This window comes from Saccostrea cucullata, unplaced genomic scaffold (genome assembly GCF_032062105.1).
Source record: "Saccostrea cucullata isolate Sc308-1 unplaced genomic scaffold, CSIRO_AGI_Scuc_v1 ctg13379, whole genome shotgun sequence".
Lineage (NCBI taxonomy): Eukaryota > Metazoa > Mollusca > Bivalvia > Ostreida > Ostreidae > Saccostrea > Saccostrea cuccullata.
This window is the reverse complement of record NW_026920787.1, coordinates 6,764-17,473: the sequence shown is the minus strand read 5'-3', so window position 1 is coordinate 17,473 and position 10,710 is coordinate 6,764. Positions and strand designations below refer to the sequence as shown.

The 10,710-nt window shown below is 34.7% G+C and overlaps 2 long non-coding RNA genes and 1 other non-coding gene across 4 annotated transcripts; 1 reads left to right on the top strand and 2 right to left on the bottom strand.

Annotated features, from left to right (window-relative positions):
• Positions 1-1,581: 1,581 nt before the first annotated feature.
• On the bottom strand, positions 1,582-8,042 carry LOC134257880 (uncharacterized). The gene is made up of 3 exons (XR_009990024.1): positions 7,769-8,042; positions 1,920-2,013; positions 1,582-1,823 (listed from the first exon to the last, which is right to left on the bottom strand). It is a non-coding gene; the product is annotated as an uncharacterized LOC134257880 (long non-coding RNA).
• LOC134257869 (uncharacterized) lies at positions 2,100-7,744 on the top strand. 2 transcript variants are annotated; one of them, XR_009990021.1, is made up of 4 exons: positions 2,130-2,175; positions 2,267-2,476; positions 5,617-5,748; positions 7,559-7,744. It is a non-coding gene; the product is annotated as an uncharacterized LOC134257869 (long non-coding RNA). The 2 variants fall into 2 exon arrangements; XR_009990019.1 differs by having other exon boundaries at positions 2,100-2,476.
• On the bottom strand, positions 6,544-6,617 carry Trnas-aga (transfer RNA serine (anticodon AGA)). The gene has a single exon. It is a non-coding gene; the product is annotated as a tRNA-Ser (tRNA).
• Positions 8,043-10,710: the final 2,668 nt, after the last annotated feature.

Genomic DNA, 10,710 nt, shown 5'->3' with positions numbered 1-10,710 from the left:
CCGGAAATGACAGCAATGCTTTCTCACGATGTTCAAGATAATAAGTTTTTCCGAGGAGTTCATTTAAATTATCAATGTTGAAGTATGAAATATAGCGTAAGTCATTTAGAATACTCCTTTCCTTACAGACACAACAACGATCCTGGAGTACATAGTAGGAAGAGTCTATACATACATCAGGACAATCTATCGGTAATCCGTCCCATCCCTTAGGTGTCCACTCAAAAGATTTAACGTACGCCAAATCACAGAAAATCAACACCGTATAACATAATGTGTACAACATAGCTAAATTAAATGTGACAATGACACAGTTGCCTTACCGTGTTTTGTTAAATACATTAATTTCAACAAGAAATACTTGCATAAAAACGTTTATTATTAAGGACACGTATTATCTGGGACTTTGTTTTAAGTATTTAGTGTATGCATCAGTAGCTAATTCCGTCGCATTATGTACTTGGTTTCAGTTGACAAGCCTACGAATAATTCAAGGAAACTCCTTGTTTATTTGTTGCTCTTATCCAACGCCTTAATCTGCACCAATAACCATGATAACCCTTCTGATGATACTGTTGCGAAAGTGGAATGTTTACAAAGCAAGGGAGAGGACTAACAAAACCATGACATCACACAAACGTAATTTTCACATCACGCCATCGTACTAACACGAAATATTTCTCATAATAAATCCTTAGATAACTTGTAGTTCCTTATATTTTCATGAACAGATAAATAAATTACGCCTACATTAGATCTTTGAAAGCCCGAAAAATATAGCGAGGAAACCAGAAGTCTCTCATAAGACTGTAGCTCTACTCGTCTGTACGTTTAACAAAGGAAAAGAAGCACTTGAATTTGAACCTTTGCAAAGGCAGCAATAAGTAAACTTATGTGTCTTAGTGAAGTCTACATGTGTGCCAAGTAATATTGAAATCAGACAAAAACTGTAGGAAGAGTAGCGTTTTAAAGGAATTTCACAGAAATTTTAGTTTTAGTAACCTTGACAACACCGTTCATCAAAATCAAAAACCGATGTACGAAATTATGTATCTTAGTGTAGTCTGCTTGTGTACCAAGTTATATCGTAATCAGGCAGAAACTGTAGGAGGAGTAGCATTTAGAAAAAAATTTACAGACAGTCAGACAGACGGACGGACCAATAGAGCTAAAAACCAAAAACAGAGACGAAGAATCTAATATATTCATTAAATTTAAAACAGATTGGTTTAGATGATGCTGAAATATCAAAGGTTGCAAACAAGATATCAAAGATCAGTGTTGTGAGAAACTTGTTCAAAAGTTTACTCATATACAGATAAAAATTTACCATTCAATGTTTTGGTCTCTATTTGAAGAGCGTATAGTTTTTAATGATATTTTATTCAAATTATTTTATGAATTTTGAAAGTTCATGATATATCAATAAAGTTTCTATAATAATAAAGTTTCTTCCCTTTGTAAGGATAAGCACACTATTCGTGCTATGATTTCATTCTCAGTAATGCGTTCACATAATAACAGCATACAGAGATAAAGGAATTAAGACGTATTATTGCATATAAATATTGCATATTATTGCATATTCACGAAACAGTATCACAGCATGATGGAAAGAAACTGATAAAAATATACAAACACGGACATAAACGGTAAAGCGACCGTGATCTGTCTCAATGGGCACTTTCAGAAGGTGGCGATATAAAATCTTCATCGCCCTAATCTCTTTCTGTCAAACTGGTACATTCCAGAATCTTCCAGAAATCCCTCAGCTGGTTCTAAAGACTCGGCTCCCTCTCTCAGCAAACCGCGTGGTACATAATCTAAAATCCCAAAGAAAAGTGTAAAACTATGGACATCTGTCAAGCAATGCAGATTATGTCCTATAACATTCATATTTCATACTATGTGAAATTTACCATTACACCTATAAACCAGATCGGACCGTATGACCCCCTCCTGAGAAAAGCTAAATACGCCCAATTTTCAACCACTCAGAATGGGTACATCCCACTAATTATTTTTAGAATCGGTAGGAGAAGAGAGTAGTGCAGAAAAAATTACAAGTTCCTTTAAATTTGCAGACTTGCATAAAAAAAAATGGGCAGATGTACTGAACTGAGCCTCACACTTGTTGATAAGGAGTATCTTTCCTACCAAAAAAGCTTGGAAAATGTAATTTATCAAGAAGATCAGCTGAATTATTTTGTGTATTATAACGCCAGTGATAATTCTGAAATTCCCCTACTTTCACTTTCATTTTTAGAGGTTCCCGCAGACAGACGCATTTTGCCGGAAAACGAATCTGACATGCCACCTCGAGTTTTTAACCAAGGAAAAACAAGTTGATGTGCTTTGATTTGAGGGTCACTCACTTCTGAACGAAAATTAGGGACATCGCTATGAGAAGAAACGTTAACATTGTCGCCTATGGGAAAACAATTAGTGGACTGTACCCATATTAGGAAGCCTATAAGTAAGTGAAAGATGTCATAAATCTTGAATTTATTTCAAAGTTGGTGTTTTCTATTATTTTCAATTGTTCAAATTAATGAAAAAAAAACCAATTCTTTTATTGTTGATACACATTTTTAAACAAATTAATTCATAAATAAAGTGTCTACCTCCCCCCCCCCCCCCCCCCCCCCCCCCCCCCACACACACACACACAACAGTCAACACACACACACACACACACACACACACACACACACACACACACACACACACACACACACACACACACACACACACACACACACACACACACACACACACACACACACACACACACACACACACACACACACACACACACACACACACACACACACACACACACACACACACACACACACACACACACACACACACACACACACACACACACACACACACACACACACACACACACACACACACACACACACACACACACACCACACACACACACACACACACACACACACACACACACACACACACACACACACACACACACACACACACACACACACACACACACACACACACACACACACACACACACACACACACACACACAACATGCTCATACATGTATCACCCATTGTTTACACATGTATCATGTAGATTAAATGTATCGATTTATATAATTTATTTATTCAGAATCATAAATGTATAATTTGACTAAGAAGCAATTATTTAGATGTACATGCTCCACTGTGGTTTATTTTCAATACACAAAAATTCACAAATGGGTTCGGGATCGGTATTCAATCGGGGTCAAGGTCGAAGTGAAAGTAGACTTAGCAGAAAGTTATCAAAACTGTTCAGTGCAGTGTTTAGCAGTATATAGGTGATGGGCATTTGTATTTTACACAGGAGGTAAGAGGTATACCTTAGTACAATATTTGTAAATAACAATTTAATGTTTTTGGAACCTGTCGATGATCGGCACGTCATATACATGACATACATCATTTCAGATCAGTTGAGCCGTTAATTCAGCAGAATAGGTAAAAATCATGTTTTACTGACAATGATTGTACATTCAACAAATACATGTAATGCAATTGCTAAAAAATATGAGAAAAATTAGTTAATGTGCATGTTCACACACATCGTTTAACTCCTAGACAACTGTAACCAGCTTCACCGCGCAACTGATCTGAAATGATGTATGTCATGTATGTGACGTGCCGATCATCGACAGGTTCCAAAAACATTAAATTGTTATTTACAAATATTGTACTAAGGTATTACCGGCTCAACTGGAGTATACGGAATAAATAGTTCCGGCTGTAAATCCCTTGCAGAAAATCAATGCGCATTATAAATATTATAAATAGCCACACATAAAAAAAGCAGTCAATGCATAGACACGTTGACATTGACAAATTTATGAAAAAAAACTAAAGAACTGACATTGCATTGACACGTTGACATTGACCAACTGAAAAAAGTGTCAATGCATCGACAGGTTGACATTGACACGTTGACATTGTCCAATTGAAAAAAGTGTCAATGCATCGACGCGTCGACATTGACACATTGACATTGTCCAATTGAAAAAAGTGTCAATGCATCGACACGTTGACATTGACAAATTTAATAATTGTCAATGCATCGACACGTTGACATTGACATATTAAAAAACTGTCAATGCATCGACACGTTGACATTGACATATTTAATAATTGTCAATGCATCGACACGTTGACATTGACATATTTAATAATTGTCAATGCATCGACACGTTGACATTGACATAATAAAAAACTGTCAATGCATCGTGATTTATCCCTATACATCCATGTAAATGACATGGACATTGCCTGCACTCAAACGAACCTGTGCATGACCACCAGTAAAGACACCATACACGTATTGTTTGTCCAGTGTGTGAGGAGAAAATTTTTCTAAATTTTGACCACAAAATTCTGATTTGGTGCATTGTTTTGAATTGTAATATATTCCGTGGCTACGATGCATTTGCATTTTGTCGATGTCAACGTGTCAATGCTTTGACAATAATTGCATTTTGTCGATGTCAACGTGTCAATGCATTGACAATTCCATTTTGTCGACGTCAACGTGTCGATGCATTGACAATTGTATTTTGTCGATGTGAACGTGTCAATGCATTGACAATTCCATTTTGTCAATGTCAACGTGCCAATGCATTGACAATTCCGTTTTGTCAATGTCAACGTGTCAATGCATTGACAATTCCATTTTGTCAATGTCAACGTGTCAATGCATTGACAATTCCATTCTGTCAATGTCAACGTGTCAATGCATTGACAATTCCATTCTGTCAATGTCAACGTGTCAATGCATTGACAATTTCATACATGTCATAGAATTTATAATTATCATTGATAACCTAATATTTCCATTTCTAATTTTTTTCTCTGTGATAACTCTTTGAAAGTTGTCGGAGTTTATTTCTTGATAATTCTGCCGGAATGTAAATTAGGCAGGTCGATAGGTCAGGAGCTAAGGAGGCCTAATACGCATGCAAATCTCGTGCGCATCTGTCTCTGTGTCTGACGCTAAGGAGGCCAAATATGCATGTAAATCTCGTGCGGCTGCCTTTGTGTTTGACGTCAGTGGGCGAGGACTATTGAAATTAGCATGAAAGTCCTCGTGTGATTTAAATCTATGTCTACATTTTTAAAGTCTAAATTTACAATTTTATTTCACAATGAAATGGAAATATAAGGAATCACTGTCTAGTTTTGAGAGTATGCCAGGGCATCAACAATAGTGGGAAACATGGGATAATTTGCATAACGGGCGAAGCCCGTTATGCAAATTATCCCATGTTTCCCACTATTGTTGATGCCCTGGCATACTCTCCTAACTAGACAGTGATTCCTTAAATCACCCATTTCTGATGGAGAGGCATCCTCAAGGAACTATTTATTCCGTATACTCCAGTTGACCCGAATTAACTTAATTACTAATGTTAACAGTGTGATTTCAGGTGGGAGCAATTAATCATTTTTTAAAGTAATTAATTTCAAGTAATGGGCATAAAAGGAATATGGTAAAATTGTACGTGTTGAATGTCTGTTTGTCTGTCTGTCTGCAAATGTGATATTGTGCCATTTATTGTATTGATTTTTTTAGGTTCATGGTGATTGGTACAGGAAAAACATGAGGTCCATGCAGATGGTGTTTAAAACTATTGGCCAGCAAATGCACACCCATTTGAATACATCTTGAAACAGCACCAGCAAAATGTGACAGTCGGCAAAATGTGTGTAAGTTAAAGTTTTCTAAAAAAAAAAAAAAATCATTGAAGTGGGGGATGGGGTGGGGGTGAGGAAATTTACATATTTAATAGGTGATCAGAATGTGAAAGTATTTAGCTATAACTAATCTGTACATGCACTGCTTTATACATTTTGCACTTATATAGATTTTTTCTTATTTAAGAATTTCAAATTAATTAGATCTACATCTTTGTTTTGTAAATTATGCATTATTAAGATTACACGGATATAAGAATTGAAGTTTCATGAATATTTGACAGTCGACATTATGCGATTTGTCAGGAAATTCAAAATTTTGACTCATTTCCTACAAATTACAAAATGGTTACCATGGAAACAAAACAACTTTAGTGGATTATTTATTTAATCTGCAAAACCACATAGTTTTATTTTTTAAAGTTAATAATAGTATATAAGCACTGATTTTGTCTTATATGAAAAGTACGGGAAAAGTAATGATACACATGTATTGAGCTATCCATTATTATGATGACATTGTGACGTCATAGATGAGTAAATTTGCATTGGTATAAAAATTGCTTTGAAACAAATGATTCTATAAAAGATTATAAAGGCTTATAACTTTTTTATTCATAGACCAAATTTCATGAATGATACATCAATGGACAGGAAATAATCAGTTCTTTTTTATTTTACTACTTTCGGGGTATTTGTTAACTTCATTTTTTTGCCATTTCTGGAGAATCTATGTGTAGTATTGAAAGGAGGAATGAGTAAACATACATTGAAAATTCATAAATACATACATATTGAAAACATATGGCTGGACCGGGAATCGAACCCGGGACCCCTGTATTTCTAGTCAGGTGCTCTAACCACTGAGCTATCCAGGCCGATGTCCTCAGTCCAGCCTAATTTCCTACATTCCCCCTTCCTTAAATAGTCTTCGACCCCTAAGACACAACTCAAGTTCACCTTGTCAGGACTTAACATTAGTAATTATACATTGCCTGAACAAGGTAGGCCACGGCACCATCTGTAGTATTGAAAGGAGGAATGAGTAAACATACATTGAAAATTCATAAATACATACATATTGAAAACATATGGCTGGACCGGGAATCGAACCTGGGACCCCTGTATTTCTAGTCAGGTGCTCTAACCACTGAGCTATCCAGGCCGATGTCCTCAGTCCAGCCTAATTTCCTACATATGAATAAGAGGGTGAAAAGTGGTCATATTTTGTGCGGAAATACATTAATTTTTTAAAATAAGTGAAATTGACCCAATTTAGTGCTTGATTATGATTTGACTATATGTGTTTAAAGTTATGAAGTTGATTAAGAATGGTATAAATGTGTTAATAGGCTAAAATTTGACTTAAAACTTGGGTGCAGTTTTCGCTAGATTGGAGCATTTTTTAAGGATATTACACATAGAACTGTAAATGCTGTAAGATCTTAATCAATTGTTGAATTTTCATGAAACTTGGCATGATGTCTCTACTTATGCTCTAGATTGACAAACAGTGTGAAATATTGCTAAATAAAAAAAAATGTTTTTTCATATTGGGTACATCCCACTAATTATTTTTAGAATCGGTAGGAGAAGAAAGTAGTGCAGAAAAAATTACAAGTTCCTTTAAATTTGCAGACTTGCATAAAAAAAACTGGGCAGATGTACTGAACTGAACCTCACACTTGTTGATAAGGAGTATCTTTCCTACCAAAAAAGCTTGGAAAATGTAATTTATCAAGAAGATCAGCTGAATTATTTTGTGTATTATAACGCCAGTGATAATTCTGAAATTCCCCTACTTTCACTTTCATTTTTAGAGGTTCCCGCAGACAGACGCATTTTGCCGGAAAACGAGTCTGACATGCCACCTCGAGATTTTAACCAAGGAAAGACAAGTTGATGTGCTTTGATTTGAGGGGTCACTCACTTCTGAACGAAAATTAGGGACATCGCTATGAGAAGAAACGTTAACATTGTCGCCTATGGGAAAACAATTAGTGGACTGTACCGAGAATGGCGTCATACACGTTTCCTGAATCAGCCATTAGGCTTGTCTCTTCAAACAACAAAATTTTGAAAAATTTGAGGTTTTAAATAACTCCATAATTGTAAGCAATGAAGAAGCGAAAAAGGTTGGAGTCATTGATGATTATAAATATTGTGGTACTACCTGATGAGACCGATGTTCGGTCTACGAATTAGCTCCAGTCGATATGCTGTCTTCTCCTTCAAACCCGTATTTCTAGGATCCTTCCAAAGAAGCTGTACCTTTACGAAAAATGTCAATAAAGTCAATTTAATCAGATACAAGACAAGACTCCAGGGGCCCGCTTCACAAAGCCTACTTAGGACTAAGTTCTATGTTAGGAAAGAACTTTTTCCTAAGTTCATTACTTATCCGTTTCACTAACCTCGTCTTATCTTAGGATATTCCTAAGTTATGTCGTAACTTTAGGACAGGTAAATCGATGACTTAGGAGGGAACTAAATATTGCGGCTGCATATCAAAGATTTCTTATGGAGAGATTGTGTGTGTTAGGAGAGAGAAAATCCAATAGACTACTAGTATATGTATAACTGTGTTCTCTCCAAGTTAAAACTGCTTTACTTTGCATTGAATTTCAATAACAGGCAAACTAATTAATATAAGTCCAAGGTATATAAATATGTCCTTTCACAAAACTGGAGGTGGCGAAATAGATGTACACATGATGGAATAATTCCCCATCATTTGAAGAGCACGCCTTTGTAAACCCAAAAATAGCGCATGATTTGATCCATTTTTATAAATGCATATATATATATATACAGTATGTTTTTATCCAAATTACATGTACATTTATTTATATATATTACTAGTATTTTAATCGATATTAAATTAGAATTTGAAAAATGATGTTTTAGATATTAAATGGAAACACTTGATTACTTTCTTTAAGTAAATGATTCTTGATGAACCCCCAACCAAGCTCCGGATATATATAGATGTTTCTCCCAAGAATGGTTGCAGCTAATATCCTATAGGACTTTATTATTGAGGGAACACAAGTATAACGCAGTTTTGTTGTTTATAGTATTGTATACATCGGTAAAATTATTCCCTTTATTTTCAACTTGTTAGAGTAGTCTCAAAAAAATCCAAGATAGGGCGTTAAGTCCACCCATTCTTTTACTATAAAAAAAAATAGTCCCATAAAAAAACGAAACAAATTTATTGATTATTTAGTTTCAGTTGTCAAATATCAACATTCACAAAATAAACAACAAAAGAATTTTAGATTATGATCAAAGCAATCTTGTTAACTTTAATTATATATATGGCCTAGTTATAAGTTGTCGGAAGCACGAACACGTGTATAGGCCCTATGTCACTTCTCCGCCGCCATACTAGTATTGAATGCAATGTTACAGTTGATGAACAGGAGTTGGTAAGCATGGTCAAGAAACAGGAAACAGATTTGTGTGGATGTTAAAATAGCAGAGGAAGTTGATTTGCTTAAGAAGTCGGATGGTAATGGCTGAAGGATGATGTCTGTATCAGATGATAGAGTACAGATCTATGTGCCGATTTCCCCATGTGGTTCAGATGGGCTGTTTACCGTGTTTACGGAAGTGGAGTTCTCTGTCTCGCAAGTCCTCGGTGATAGTGGACAGCGTTGCTCTAGTGACTTGCTTTTGAGCCGGAAATAATTCATTATTTATTTTGTTTGCTAAAAGATATATCGTAGCTAATTACTTAGTAAACAATTAAACAAAACATCTATTTTTCTTTAGTGTATTTATACGCCAGTGATAGTATTATTCTCTATCCAGAGTTATCTTCCGCTGCGCTCACAACACCTCTGTCAACGCTCGTTGTACAAGATTCTTGTACAAATTTAAAACAGCAAAGATTCGAAATTTAAATGAAAATTAATTATTGTAAATATTGATAAAGATGAGAATTCATTATCTAATTCAAATCTATAATCACTCGAAACGACTTATTTTCAAAGATTTTAGGGAACTATTTTGCGGAGTAAAAATTAAAATCTTAATTAAAAAATTATTTTAAGGTGTAACAAATTAAAATAAATAATGTTTTTCGATAAGAAATATGATTACACACAATTATAAATACAAATTTTAATCAAAAACAATTTTTCCAAGAATCTTTTGTAACAATCGTTGACAGAGGTGTATGTAGGAGAGAAGCGGGAACGACAACTCTGGATAGAGATTGTGATAGTATTTCAATAGAGAAATTTACATTCCACAGGAATCACGGAGAAATTAACAAGATTCACTTTCGTAGTGTTTATCATTGAAAAACAATTGGAAATGGAAATATTTGAGTATAACTTGGATTGGGTCGGTTTACGCTTCGCGGATTATAAAGAGTAAACTGACCCAAACCAGGTTATATTGAATAATTTGGCCAAGAATAAGAGTCATTCCTTAAATAATAATAAGCATTTAAAAAAATAATCTTTTGCGAACATTTGTGTGAACATACACTTTACATTATGTAAGTATTTACCGTTTTGAATGTAAAAAGTTGGTGACTATGGTTGTAGTCACTTATTTTATATTTTTCAAGTTATCTGTGACAGAAATAATCCATAGACACAAATTCCAGACAAATTCATATTTTTGTCTTTCCATAGAAAGCTCAATGCTTTTTGGCATGACCTCTTAAAATCATGTGCTTGTATCATCCCATTCATTGTATCCAAGGGAAGGTTTTCGACTATTTCCATGAAATAAACTATACCTTAAAATACATATCTGTACTATTATTATCATACTGTTGTAAAATGCTTTGGATCCTTAGAAAAAAATGACACAATATATAGTCAAACAAAATTGTCGTGAATGTAAAGTTATGTAAAAATCTCTAAAATCTTAGAAAATATTTTTTCTTCTCCTCTATCAAAGTCAATGATATTCCCAAAACGCATAACTGCCCTGCATTTCCTGCAACAAATGT